Below are 13,704 nucleotides of genomic sequence, written 5' to 3'. Positions count from 1 at the left end.
CTGGGGCAGATGGATCATCCCACAGGATGCACTCCCCGATGGACCCAGAAATGAACCAGAAGTGCTTTTAGCCCACTTCTGGATCTGCTGCTGAGCTTACTGGAGAGCTCTCCACACTCCTGTGGGATGCTCCATCCACCCCAGCATCAGCATTCATGAGCCGCCTGGGACCTTGAAGTATGTAGAATAAAAAACATTTAAAGCTGTGTTTGTGTCTGAATCTTTCCAAAATGATTCAGAGGGTTCCGATTAAATTCGGAGAGATTAGAGGGTTTCCCAGTTTGATTCAGATTCGGAGATTCAGCCACCGAATAGGACTGAATTTCCACCAAATCCAATCAGGGACCGAAGATTTGCACAGTCCTACTGTCTATTATATGTGCCCAATATCACACACAGTAAGAACTTGATCCAGGATTGGGGCCTATAGCTAGATTTGCACTAGGAATTACCAAAAGCAATAGCAATATCAGAGACTTTCTGATCACACTGGCTCTTACCTGATGCCATTGTGTAGGGATATTTCCCCTTCCCCCCTTTTTTTTTCTATTCCATCACAGAGACAGAAGGGCAATGGAGAAGATCAGGCTTCTAGGCAGAAGCCCTAAAGCAAACCAAGAAAAGGATAGAGTTGCTTCAGGGATAATACAGTTTTCCTTATTCTAATAAAGGTCCCAATTCAGTGATGGAAGCAAGTGATTCTTTCTGCAATTCTTCATCATTGTGACATGACAACTAGCAGAAATTGACAGGATCTGCAATATACTCTTCCACAGTATCGCTTTCCATGACACTAGCAGCAGTGTGAAATTGAGTGTGATCACAGCCCTAGTCAATTCTACTGCTTCAGTATGTTACAGTCTGGGTCATTTTGTTTTGTTTTTTTTTTTGGGGGGGGGCAGAGGGTTGCGGGGGTTTTTTGTTTTTTTAGATACTAGTGCCTTTTTGATGCAAAAGGCAAAGAAGATATCAAAGAGAGAGTACAAGAGAATTAAAATTACTAAATAGAAACTAGAACAAAAGGGGGGGGGGAAACGTGTTGATAATCTTTAGAAACTGAAGCCTTTTACATTCCTCCCTGAAAGAACAGCTCTACCCAGCATGAAATACTAAGTCTCTTCATATAACCACCAGTTTCCCTCTATGGAATCTGACAATGAGCCTTTTCCAATTTTTAGGTACTGAACACCATTCCAAATAGATGTCTCCTCCTGAAGCATCAAGTTAAAAAAGCAAGTTTCCCCACCTCTATCCGAAGAAAAGCTATTCCACATACCCATTTTTCCTTGTTCTCCATCCCCAAGTAAAACTTCTCAGATGATATTATTGTGTCTTCCTGTTGCCAAGGTCTATATCCATTTTAAAATCTTCTCCTAGCTCATGTCTCCAAACTTTTCACTTCATCAGAACTCACTATACTTTCTCCAAAATTCCTTAAATTGCTATACAAAACGCTAGTACAAATTATAGAGTCCACAAAAATTAGTGTTTAACTGGTTACTTGATTTGTGGATCATGTGCTGAAGCGGCAGGTTATAAATGAATTTATACAAAACTCAGTAACTATTACTCCAGCATCAGTGTTCAAAGTGTGTACCCCTCCTCAAAACATTAAGATGGTCTATCTAGTCACTTCTCTAACTAGAATCATAGAAACAGGAAAGTCAGGCAGGAAGGAAATTCAGGAGTGAATACAGTCCAATAATCTGTTCCACACAGTATCATCCCAGCAAAGTGTTTATGTACTGACTCAAACAGTTATGAAAATTACGAAAACTCTCTAGGGAATCTATTCCAGTACTTAATCACCTGCATAATTAGAAAGTTCTTCCTAATACACAACCTAATTCTCCCTTGTTACAGCTGCAGACATCTTCTCTTATGGGCACAGAACAATTGATCGCCATCTTGTTTTTAAAAATCCTTTTTGAGTTTGAAGATTTATTAAACCCTCTTGGTCTTTTTTCCATTCTAAAAAAACAAGTTTTTTTTTTCCTGACTGTTCCTTATATTATGCATTTTCCATACCTACAATGTTTTTAGTTGCCCTCCTCTGGACTCTTCCCAATTTTCTGCATCTTTCTCGACACCTACCCCAAACTGAACATAGTATAAGGCCTCAATGTTGAATACAGTGGAAGAATCCCTTCCTGAGACTTGCATATGACAATGTTATTATTGCATCCCAATATAATGTTAGTCTTTTTCAGCCATATTACACTGCTGACTCTTATCCAGATTGTACTACATTCTAACCTGCAGGTCATTTTCTGCTGTGCTGAGGTCTATCCCAACATCATCTATTTTGTGTATGCAGGTTTGATTATCCCTTCCTACGCAGAGTACTTTACACCTGTCTCTACTGAACTTCATTCAATTTATTTCAGATCATTTTTCCAATTTATTAAGGTCATTCTGAAGCCTAATCTTATCTTCCAAAGCACTGCCACCTACTTTGGTTTCATCTGCAGATTTTCTACACTCCATTCAATTCTCAAAGTTATTTATGATTTGGAGTCTCACAAAGAAATGAGTTTACCTTCACCACACAATTTATTTTATTGTAATCTTCATTTTGTGAATGCATAGATATAAAAGAGATTACTTAAAATTATCCTTAATTATGAGGGGGGGGAGGGAGGAGGAGGGGAGAGGGGTTCTAACTATTTTCAAGTATTACGTCGCTTAAACCAAACCATATGTTTCATTGTTGAAATATGATTCATTGCCAATAAAAGATGTAAGGATGAAAAGCAAAGTTTTTAGATTAGAAAAATAAAAAGTTATTTAAACAGATTTTGCTTCCAAACATAAGAGGCTAAACTTTACAGCTATTGTTATTCTAATTGAAGTCATACTAATTGTGTGAGCTAGCCTAATAATACTAAAAGGACTATTCACATGCCTAGCGTTAAACATATTTGACTGTAGGATCTCCCTTCTCAGCAGCACAGAGGCAGAAAAGGATCTTGGAGTCATTATAGACTCCAAGATGAACATGGGGCGCCAATGTGGGGACAAAGTCAGGAAGGCTAACCTCACCTTGTCACGCATCCATAGATGCATCACGAGCAGGTCCAAGGAGGTGATCCTCCCCACCTATATGACATCGGTCAGGCTGCAGTTGCAGTACTGCATCCAGTTCTGGGCACCGCACTTCAGGAGGGACGTGGTCAACAGCGAGAGGGTCCAGAGGAGGGCCAGTCGCATAATCAGGGGGCAGCAGAGCAGGCCCTATGGGGAGAGGCTACGAGACCTGAACCTGTTCAGCCTCCACAAGAGAAGGTTGAGAGGCAATCTGGTGGCAGTCTATAAACATGCCAAGCATGCAATGAGAGTCCCCGTTTCCCCAAACACTACTGGGAGTAACAAGGAACAACAACCATAAATTGACTGAGAGTAGATTCAGGCTGGATATCAGGAGGCACTACTTCAGTCAGGGCAGCTAGGATCTGGAACCAACTTCCAAGGAAAGTGATGCTGGCTCCTACCCTGAAGGTCTTCAAAAGGAAGCTAGATAAATCACCTTGCCAGGGTCGTTTGACCCCAGCATTCTTTCCTGCCCAGGGCAGGGGGTTGGACTTCATGATCTGCTCAGGTCCCTTCCGACCCTACCAAATATGAAACTATGAAGGAACAAGTACATTTTAATCACTTATTGTATATTTAAGTAATATAAACATTTAAGGAAAAAAAGAGGAAATTTATCTAACAGAAACATATTAATATAGTAATGTGTGTATTTTCTTATGAAATAAGTAATATTTCTTTCAAATAGAAGCTTTGGTTTAGCTGAATATAAAAACAAATCTCTTTTCAGTCAATTGTAGTTAAGGTTTTAGCAAATACATTACTAACAACTGCCAATCTATTATAGGTAGGTAGTTGATAGTACAAGCTATAATAATTAGGCCATGTAAGCTGCTGAGATAATGCCTTATCTTATCAGTTACCATGCTCTGAGAGAGAGAAAGGGGGGTGGGGGGCGGGCAGAACAAATGCAGTCAACCAGGCAGACAACCATAATGCAAAAATAGGACTGTGCTTTATAATATACATCTCCAGCAGAACATTTAATTATAATTTATGCCTTGTTGTGACTTTAATATTTGATGCTTATTTTCATGACAAATATCCCTGATGTAGTGGTTCAACAACAGTTAGGATTCTCAATAATCTAAAATACTCGAAATGAAATAAAGAAAAAGACATTTGGAAAAAAAAAACCCAAAGTGTAAACAGCTAATTATACAATACTTTGCAAAAAACAGAAATCCTTGATGCTGGAGATCATTCAAACCTAGTGCAGTGCTAAAAGTAGCTAGTTTTTGGAGCATCTGGATCTCCTACTGTTTTTTTTTTCTGGTCTGGGTGTTTTTTTATTTATTTGACAAAAAAAGTTGTTTCATTTTTGTGACTGATACATCTCAAGTAAACTCCTGAAGTCTTTAGTAAGGAAAACTAAACAACAAGTTCAAAAGAGCTAGAAATCCTAGTAGCCCATTACAATTAAGCCATGCTAGTTTATGTGGCCACTGGCACAAAAAAGAAAAATATGGCTAGAATCACATCTGACTACCTTTGACTTTGCAGCTCTTACAATCAGATTAACACGTAAAGTTGGGTCAGCTAAGGGCAGCCTTTGACACACATACAAAGCAAAGCTCAGTATCACACTCTAAAACTTCTAGATGTAGAACTTCTAGATGTAGAACTTCTGTGTCAAAGAGACTCAAGCATTTCACACTACAAGTCAGGAGTGTGTGCATAGGAGAAGTAAGGTCTGTACTCTCTTTAGCCCTTCTATGTCCAAAGAGGAATGAAAATACATTCTTTTTTAATTCTATTATTATGTTTTTCCTGTTCTTACCCATAACATTGCAACTCACTTAAGTCTCTGATAGCAAATGAGTCACAAGGGATTGTCAGACACCAGAGCTGGTGTGGAGGCAAAGAAACTGCTGTGTGGGGATGACTCTGAGCCCCTATCACATTGGGAGGCACACTTTGTACTTGGCTAAGAGAAGCAGGACCATCCCACCCCAGAAGACAGACGAAATTTGAGACTTTCCTCCAGATGCCCTTTCTTCAGGTTTCTCCATGGATTATCTAAGCCCCTGAGTTCAGGAGTAGGCTCTAATATCTCAGCATTGCCTGTATATTTTGTATATTTTCTGAAAAGAACATTATTTTGTGGCTTAGCTGAAAAGTTTACATTAAACAGGAGACCATTATCCTGTCATAACATCCTATTCCACATACATTATCTCTTAATTAACATTGAAACATTTAAAAACCATTAGAAGACACCTCTCAAGAGTTCTAGATTTCAGAAAAAAAAATCAAATTCAGATTATCATTAGGTAGTGTTCAGCTACAGTTTAGAAATGGGATTTTAATTAATGAATTGACATCTTCACTGGTTTGTTCACATGTCTTAAACTAGTAATCTATGCTGATCTATCTCCCTGCTGCAATTAAGATACTTTCCATACTTAAGTAGATAAAATAAGTGTCAATGAATTTCTGCAAATTCATTCTGACTGGAAATGTATTGATTAAGTCAAAGTAGAACATATTGAATTACACTTCTTACACAATCTATAAAACAAACATCTCTCTATTGCTAAGGATGATTGAATAAAATACATTACTTTTATTTTAATGAAAATGCTACTCTCATTATATACCTCATCCTTTCATTACATGTGCAGGTACAACAAACTCAATTGCCTCAGTGTAACAAAATACTGTCACAAAGGCTAGCGTTAAAGTACCTGTCATTATAAATTACTGAATTAACAGTCTGAAAGAGTAATAGGTCCAAACATAAGAGTTAGCTTACTCACCAGTCTAAATGAAACAACAATGCAATTAAAACCAACAAATGTATTTCTAGGGAAGCCGTGTGTCAATTCTTATATAAGCTTATGTTTAAAGTATATATCCCACAGCAATTTTATCCACATTTTAAATTCGCCTGGTATTTCACGCCTTTCAAATAAAACTGCTCTGCTATGTAGGAATCTGTAAAGGACATTGTTGTTGTATTTAAGTTACAGATTCTAATAATACTAAAGCATTTCCATAAATCCCCCAAACTAATTTATTCATTTTTGAAGATAGATTAACAGAGAAAAGGCAACAGAATCCAGTGAAGTATGTAGTTTCCAAAGGCTGTCACAAGTGACAAGTATTAGATAATGGTTTCTGCACAAGTGTCCGATATTGAACTCCACTTGCAAAAAATCATTAGTTAAAATGTTCACACCTATGGATTCTTATAAGCAAATTCCAGCTTGCACATTTGCGGCATCTCCCCTAAGAACTTGGAAGCCATTAACAGGATTCTGCTATTTTTAAAGTTTCTTTAGATGCATGTGCTTTCTGGCTTAGAATATAAACTAACTTGGAATGAATGCAGTGTTCAAGTATTACTTACGAATCATTTCTTTTTAAATAGCAGGACTGCATTTTCTGATTCCTTAGAAGTCTTCTTCCTTCTACTCATGCTTTGCTGTTGGAATTGCCATAAGTTTACTAGCAATTTGGTAGGAGAACACCACTTCATTTGATAAGGGGAAGCTAAGAGTTAAGACTCTACCTCTTCAACTACTAGTCTGCTTTTTAATTAGATAATGGCAAAGGAGTCTTGGATAGTTCCCCAATCCCCCTTCCTTTTTGTTTTCTTAAATATATAATTTGGGCTTGAAAGAAAATCCTGGCTTGATTCCTGCCACTGGTTTCATTTGTACCTGATACAAGAAAACTCGGGGAGCAATGATTTATGAATGTTTTTTTGTGGTTGTATTGATTAATAAGAGGGGGAAACTTGGTAGAAAAGTAGAGAGAGAAAAAACTAAAAATAAACAAAAATTTGTTCATGTCCAATTAACTAGAGAAAACTTTCAAGTGCAGCTCATCCTCATGTAAAGTTTGCTCTGTACAAATACTAAAATTGTTGGACCTAAAGGATATCTGATGAAGAAACACTTTATATAAAACAGAGCTTCCCCCCCACCTCCAAAAAAATCAGCTTAATTTTAGATACCCTGCAAATTAAATGCTTGCAGTTGCTTATTTAAGGAATCCCATTTTTTGTGTTCTCTAAACTCTGGACCTTTCTGCAACCTTCACCTGTAATGGAGGCACTCCAAAAAAAAATTGATGTTAGAACACCAATAAACTATTTTGTAAACATAGTCAGCTACATTTTCACCAACTCCTGTAAAAAGGCATACTTTTTGATTTAGTTGACAGCTCAAGACAGAATACAACCCAACATATCTCTTCTTCACAGAAACCAGCATTTTTCTTTAGAAAGTTGCATAGAGCTTTGTAGAAACACAAAAATTACTTCAACCATAAAATGTTTAGGTCTTTCAATTTATGGGTGTCCTACTGAAAATGCTTGGTCTATAGTTTACAGATATGCACTGTATAAACAAATATTGGGGGAACTTGACTAACTAGTAGACAAATGTAACAAAGCATTTAGAGAGAAATAGTAGTTCAATGACTGATTTTAATAATAAGATACAGGAAGGTATCTGAATAACATGAAGAACATGAGTAAGAGCTGGTAATGAATGCAATCCAGTAGGAGCTCTAAGCAAGTATTTCAGGAACTGACCCTGAAAATAATACTACAGACTGATTTTAAAATTTTTGTATGATCTTGGAAGGTCCACAGTGCTCTCAGTCACTGTCTTGCTTAGAAAATGAAAACATGCAGTATCCCCAACACTTTTAGTGTTGGGCTCTTGATGGGAATTTTTAGCTTCATCTTTATACAATAAATAATTGTATTTAAAGTTGTAAGACTGCATGCTTAAATTTTAGCTGTTCAACAAGGCAGATACTTTTAATAAACCTCTGGAGGTGTTTGCATTCCATTTTCAATAGGACATTTTCTAAATTTACATTCCCTATTAAAATGAAGCAAGTGAAAAAAATTTTCCTTTTAAAAAGGTTATCATAATTACCTGCAAATTTTCAGGACACTTATTTAACACCTTCAGGAAACCAATACTTTTAATATCTGGTTATTCCTGCAAAAGTAATCATTCAAATAACCTCCAAATATGGCTTAATTTTTTTTTTTATTATTATTATTATTATTATTATTATTATTATTATTATTATTATTATGAGGTCTGCTCTTTCTTAGTCAGTCCTAGTTCAAGTCCTTTTAACCACTTATGTCAGCAGAGCTAGTGGCAAACTTCTATCACCTCCCCCCCACCCTTTGAAAAAAACAGCACCACAAACCTATATCTATATCCACACACCTATATGTTCTATTATTCTTGTTTCATTAGCTTTAGTATACAAAATTGCTTGGCAAACTTTTTTTTGGATACAAATTTTTTTGGATACAGCTGCTTATGAGTTCTCACACACTTTCAAGTTATTTGAGAAATTACAGAGAAATGCTTAACAGTTTAAACAGAATGAGGTTAAGAAAACAAGCACGAAACAACTTGATTGGTTCTTCCATTGGCCTTTCAAGTACTGTATTTAAACTGGTTGCTTACTAATACAATAGCATCGTGTACATTAATTTTTTAATTGATGAAAAATTACAAAAATAACATCGTTGAGTGATCTTAGTTCCAATTCTTCTAATATTCTTCACTAAAATGTAACTTATAAATCAACACAAACTTGATTTCAAGCTTAATAAAAATCAAGTTATAAGAAATTTGACGTTGCTATTCAGGCACCAGACAGTTGTTAGAAGCAGAAGAATGCTTTTTGTCCTGGATAAGAAAAGTCCTGTCACTTGTTTCACTTCTATCTTAGCAATATGCAAATCTAGATGTTTAAGCAACAGTGCTAGGAGCTCTTTCAGTTTTTTCCTTCTAGTGATCTAAAGCTGTGACCTGGATGCACCCAGTTCTGCTGTCCAAGCTGGCAACACAATTACTGTAGTCCCTTTGTAAGCCTTACCGTCAATATGACATAATTACCAAAAAAATTCTATCACCAGCTAGCTCCCAGCACTCTATTTTAAGCAAGCCTGACCATTTCAATGTAATTAACCATTCAGCTAGTACAGTCTGTTCCAGCTAGCTGCAGAGGACTGGGAACATCTTTCACTGATTGCTTCCTCTTCTCTGCTTTTAATAACAATGTTTTCATACGTGCTCCTTTAATTATGCCAGAAAGTAGAAGGACTTTCACAGGAGCACTGTGGTCTCTTTCCAAAGCTCAATGACAACAGGAAGAAAAAAATAAAATAAACCACACACTCAAGAACTGGGGTCAGAAAGTAATCGGAAGACAGAAATAACACCCCATGCCTCCCAGCCCACGCAAACCTGGTGTTCACTGCAAGCACTCGCTCCAACCAGACAGTATTAAGTCAAATCTCTTTCAGCTGCAACTGTTCACTTTTGTAGCCCGATGAGGAAATGAAGTGTTCCCTGACAACATGCTCTATCCAGCTCTTATCTCAACTGTGACTCGAGAAAGAGGAATGATTTTTTTTTTTTTGACGCCGAGCTCTAGCATCGTTTTTTCCACTGCTCCATCTGCTGGAGGTCCCTACAATTCTCCACCTAACTCACCCCCTCCAAACACACAGCAGCAGCAGTAGCAAGTCGTTCAGCAGGTGGCTTCCAGGCAAAACCCTGCCCAAGTTGGGAGGAACTCGGCGCAGATCGGGACGGGCCGGGCCGCCCGGGGATGGGGGCAGGCTGCCTGGCACCCAGGGCGCCCTGACCCCACCAGAAAACTTCCTCCCCCCCACTTTTTTTTAAAAACAGAAAAATGAAATGAAATAATGCGTGCCTATCTACAGAGGCACAGCAGCTGCTTTCCTGTCACCTCAGGGACTTTTCCACCCGCCCTCCCCGTGAACAGGATCACCGACCTGTGGGGCTGGGAGCCTGCAGTGGGGTCAGTTGCTGTAACCTGGGGGCTTCCTATGATTATTAAGTGGCTGCTGCTAAGGCTTCCTCCAGAAAACCATTAAAACAAACCCCAAACCCTCCAGCCCCTCCCCTGGCTCCAAACTTACCCGCCTGCCACTCTCAACTCTTGCAGGACGAGGGCTTCTCGAGAGATGCCCAAGCCACAGTCATGTCGCCCCCCAGAGAAGCCCACGGGCGGGCACCCCCCGGGGGCAGAAGCGGCGCTGAGGGGTGGGGGGGATAACGAGTTGGAGAAGCGAGCAGCTGGGATGAGCAGGGCAGAAGGAAACGCGAGGCTGCCTTACCTGCCTGCCGTCTCCCGGCCGGTCCAGGCAAGCCAGGCGGGAGGCGACGCAGCTGCAGCTCCTCGCCCGCCCGCCTTCCTCGGGGCGTTGGAGCAGGTGGCGGCAGCAGGCGGCGGCGCAACACGTTTGGGTCTGAACTTTGCGGCTTCAGGCAGAGGCAGGCGAAGGAGCCAGCCCCGCTCCGGCCGCCGCCGGCTCTGCCGCGCTCATTGGTGCTGCCGGGCTTATTTATTTATTTCATTGCTCTCCCTCCCTCCCCTCGCACCCCTCTCCGCCGCCGCTCCCCTCCCCCTGGCTCTGACTCAGTCCCGCTCGCTCCTGCCTCGCCGCCTGGCAGCGCCGCTGCCGTGCGCCCGGGTGGCGTTTGCACGGGGCGGGGCGGGAAAGAAGCCGCCGAGGCTGAGGTGGGCTCCGGAGACGGGCCCGGAGGGCTGGGAGGAGGAGGAGGAGGAGGAGGAAAAGGAGGGGGGGAGCAGCAGCAGCCGCCGCCCCAGTCGTGGCTGCCACTGGGGGCCAGGCAGCAGCGCGGCACCTCCGCCGCCCCGTGCACCCCAGTGCAGGCTGCCTTCCTAATGGCAGCGGGGCGCGGGGTCCCTGCGGCTCGCTCCCGCCTTCCAGGTGCGGCCTCCGCCCGCGGGGGAAAGGGCGGGCAAAGCCCCGCAGAGGCGCGGCCGGAGCCTGAAGCGGGGAGCAGTCCCGGCCCCAGTGGCGGAGCGGGGCGCGGGGATGAGCCGAGGGAGCCGCGCGGAGGCTCCGGGCACCGCTTCCAGAGGCCGGCCCCGGCTGCCGGCCGAGGCCCGCGGCTTGACTGGTTGCGCAGGCTGCGGCGCGGAGCTCAGCCTCCGCCTCGGACACGAGCGCAAATGTAGGGTCCGGTGTCGGGGCGGGCTGAAGGGGGCCGCCGGCTGCACCGCCCCTGCCTCCGGAAGCCTGAAGCCAGGTCCTCGGCCCCGCTTCCCGCAGTGCTGCCCCAGAGCCCCCCTGCTCTCAGCACTTGCATCCCAGGGCCATGAGATTATTTTAGGCTTTTCTGAGTTAAAATTGCATTTTTTTTTTATTTTTTATTTTTGTGCAGGAATTCCAACTCATGACTAACAAGCTTGGACTGCGTGGAGATCCGCCTTGAAGAAGGGGGGGGGGGAGTGGGAATAAAAACCCAATTTTTCGCTGGCTCTGGCAGGCAGGAGGCCAAGGGCTGAATGATCTCCCTTTGCCCCTTCCTCAGGGCCAAGTGCACCTCCACCCTTGGTGGCACAAGTCAAGGGGACGTGTGATAAGGCAGCCGTGGAGGAAGCCTCCTCAGCACGCCTGCAAGAGCCTTCTTCCTCTGAGCGCAGATTCTGCCGAGTTGCAGCTCTCAACGGAAAAACAATCTTCCCTCCTACGGTTGGTTGGTGTGTTTATCCCCGTGCGCACACATGTGATGGATAGACAATTGGCACCTTCCTTCCCCCACCCCCACCCCTCTTTCTTTCCCCCATTGAAATCAGGAGGAACCCCAGTGGGAGGAGAGGAGCACAATCAGCAAGGCTAGTACAACACTTTTCCAGGTATGTTAGTAGTGGGGGTTTTCCCCCCTCCCCTCTCCTGGTTAATCCCTGCCCTCATCCCCTAGCAGTAAATAATCATTTTTCATTGTTCTTTTTCCCTGCTATAAAAATCAGGGTGGTGGAATAGTAAATATATCCAGAGAATAAAATGAGTTATTTAGCAAGGATTAGTACAGAACAAAGCATAAATTATATCCTTGTTTCTCTTCAGGTGACAACACAGAGCACTGTCAAGATTGCTTTTATCCTAACAGTCAATCAATGAATTTATGTAGATTTGCCATCCCAAACAGAGGGTACAAATCTTTCTTTGCGCAACAGCTCTGTAATTCTACCTTTGTCAAATGAAGACAATAAACCAGAAAGATTAATGTACATTTTCTTCTTAGTAATAAATTCAATTGTCAAATGCAGAGAACTTTTTTATTCAGAGACCTGGATCAATGGTTGACTTTGTTTTGAAGCATTTATTTAAGAAGGTGTTTAAAAAGAATGAAGTTCATGCTCTTAAAATCCTTAGAAATCTTTCAAAGGCAATCACTCTATTTGTCAATCAAGCGGTCATTGCCATGTAACAATAAGAAGTGTGAAAGTTGGATGTGGGAATCCCTTTGGATTTGTGTAGTTTGCTTTCTCAATAGGAACAGAACACTAGGAAATTAGACAGTGAGACACACTTACAAATCCTATTTGAGTCTTTTAAACTGCTTCCTTTAAACAAGGTAGAATTTCATCTTTCATCTTAACACCATTAAGCTTCAAGGTCAATTAGATGAACATGATAAATGTGAGCTGTGTTGGAAGGAATGCCTCCTACTTTTTATAATATATTAAGCAGCTAATGTTTAAATAGTTAACCACTCATTTTATCTGGTTGTCATTTTAATCTCTTACTTTTTAGCCTTAAGTGAGCATTTAAGCATATTTATTAGCAAAAACACAAAGATTCTGTTGAGATAAGCACTTAACTTTTCAAAGTATGAGCAGTTAACAAGAGATAACAATCTACTGAGTAGGGACCTCATTCAAAGCCTACTGAAGTCCATGAAAAAAACTCACATTGAGTTCAGTGAGTTTTGGATCAAACTCACACAAGGATTCGGTACAGTTGTTATCTCAAAGTAAAACTACTGTTGGTTAAACTGGCACCTGTTTCATTTTTATATAGGGAAAACAGATGCAACTAAATGTTGCAGATTTATGTACTCTAAACTCCATATTGCAAACCTTAAGACTCATCACATCTCCTAAAGAATGTGATGCATTACCCCATTTCCATTCAAACCAAGTATAGGAACTGTTTTAACTGTGGGTGAGATACTCATTGCTTAATGATGCAATACTTAATTCAGTGGTCTATTAACCTGAGTTGGGCAAGCAGATTTTCTTCCAGAGTGTTTAGGAGTTAGGGTTAAAGAACATGGAAAGAATGAAAGAGTTAATAGCTACAGTAAAGGCAACAGAGAGAAAGGGCAAAGAACTCAAACTTAAAAGATAAGAGAATAAATGTAAGTGAAAGAGACAAGGAGAAAGAAAGCCTAAATTAGAATATTTCTGAGACTGCTGAGTCGGGCTTTACTGTGTTGCTTGCAGTTGGCCTGTTTCACTGTATCATTTTGATCACCATGCTCTACTTTCTAGTAAAGTAAGTGCATAATAATAATCATAATAATAATGCAACAAATAACATGCATATAGCTTGAAAACTGTGAAGAAACTCGCCTCCAAAGATTAGGAAATTTCAACAGGTAAGGTTTCTCCAAAAATACTAATTTGACCATGTTATACATCATTTTAAAAAAAGAAAGAAAGAAGAAAAAGGCTTATTAGATGTAAAATCACAACAAAACCAACCTGATGTTTGGGAACTGTTAACAAGATTAACAAGTGTAATTCAGTCCCTCCAATCATTTATAAAAAAGGAAAGAAAAA

General features: G+C 41.0%; 1 long non-coding RNA gene across 1 annotated transcript; it reads left to right on the top strand.

Annotated features, from left to right (window-relative positions):
• The first annotated feature begins 10,517 nt into the window (after positions 1 to 10,517).
• On the top strand, positions 10,518 to 12,202 carry LOC109309828. Its single transcript, XR_002101070.1, has 3 exons — positions 10,518 to 10,626; positions 11,298 to 11,772; positions 11,984 to 12,202. It is a non-coding gene; the product is annotated as an uncharacterized LOC109309828 (long non-coding RNA).
• Positions 12,203 to 13,704: the final 1,502 nt, after the last annotated feature.

Source organism: Crocodylus porosus, unplaced genomic scaffold (assembly GCF_001723895.1).
Source record: "Crocodylus porosus isolate Cpor-Errol unplaced genomic scaffold, CroPor_comp1, whole genome shotgun sequence".
Lineage (NCBI taxonomy): Eukaryota > Metazoa > Chordata > Crocodylia > Crocodylidae > Crocodylus > Crocodylus porosus.
Note: the sequence above shows the minus strand (reverse complement) of the source record. Positions and strands in the feature narration are given on the sequence as shown.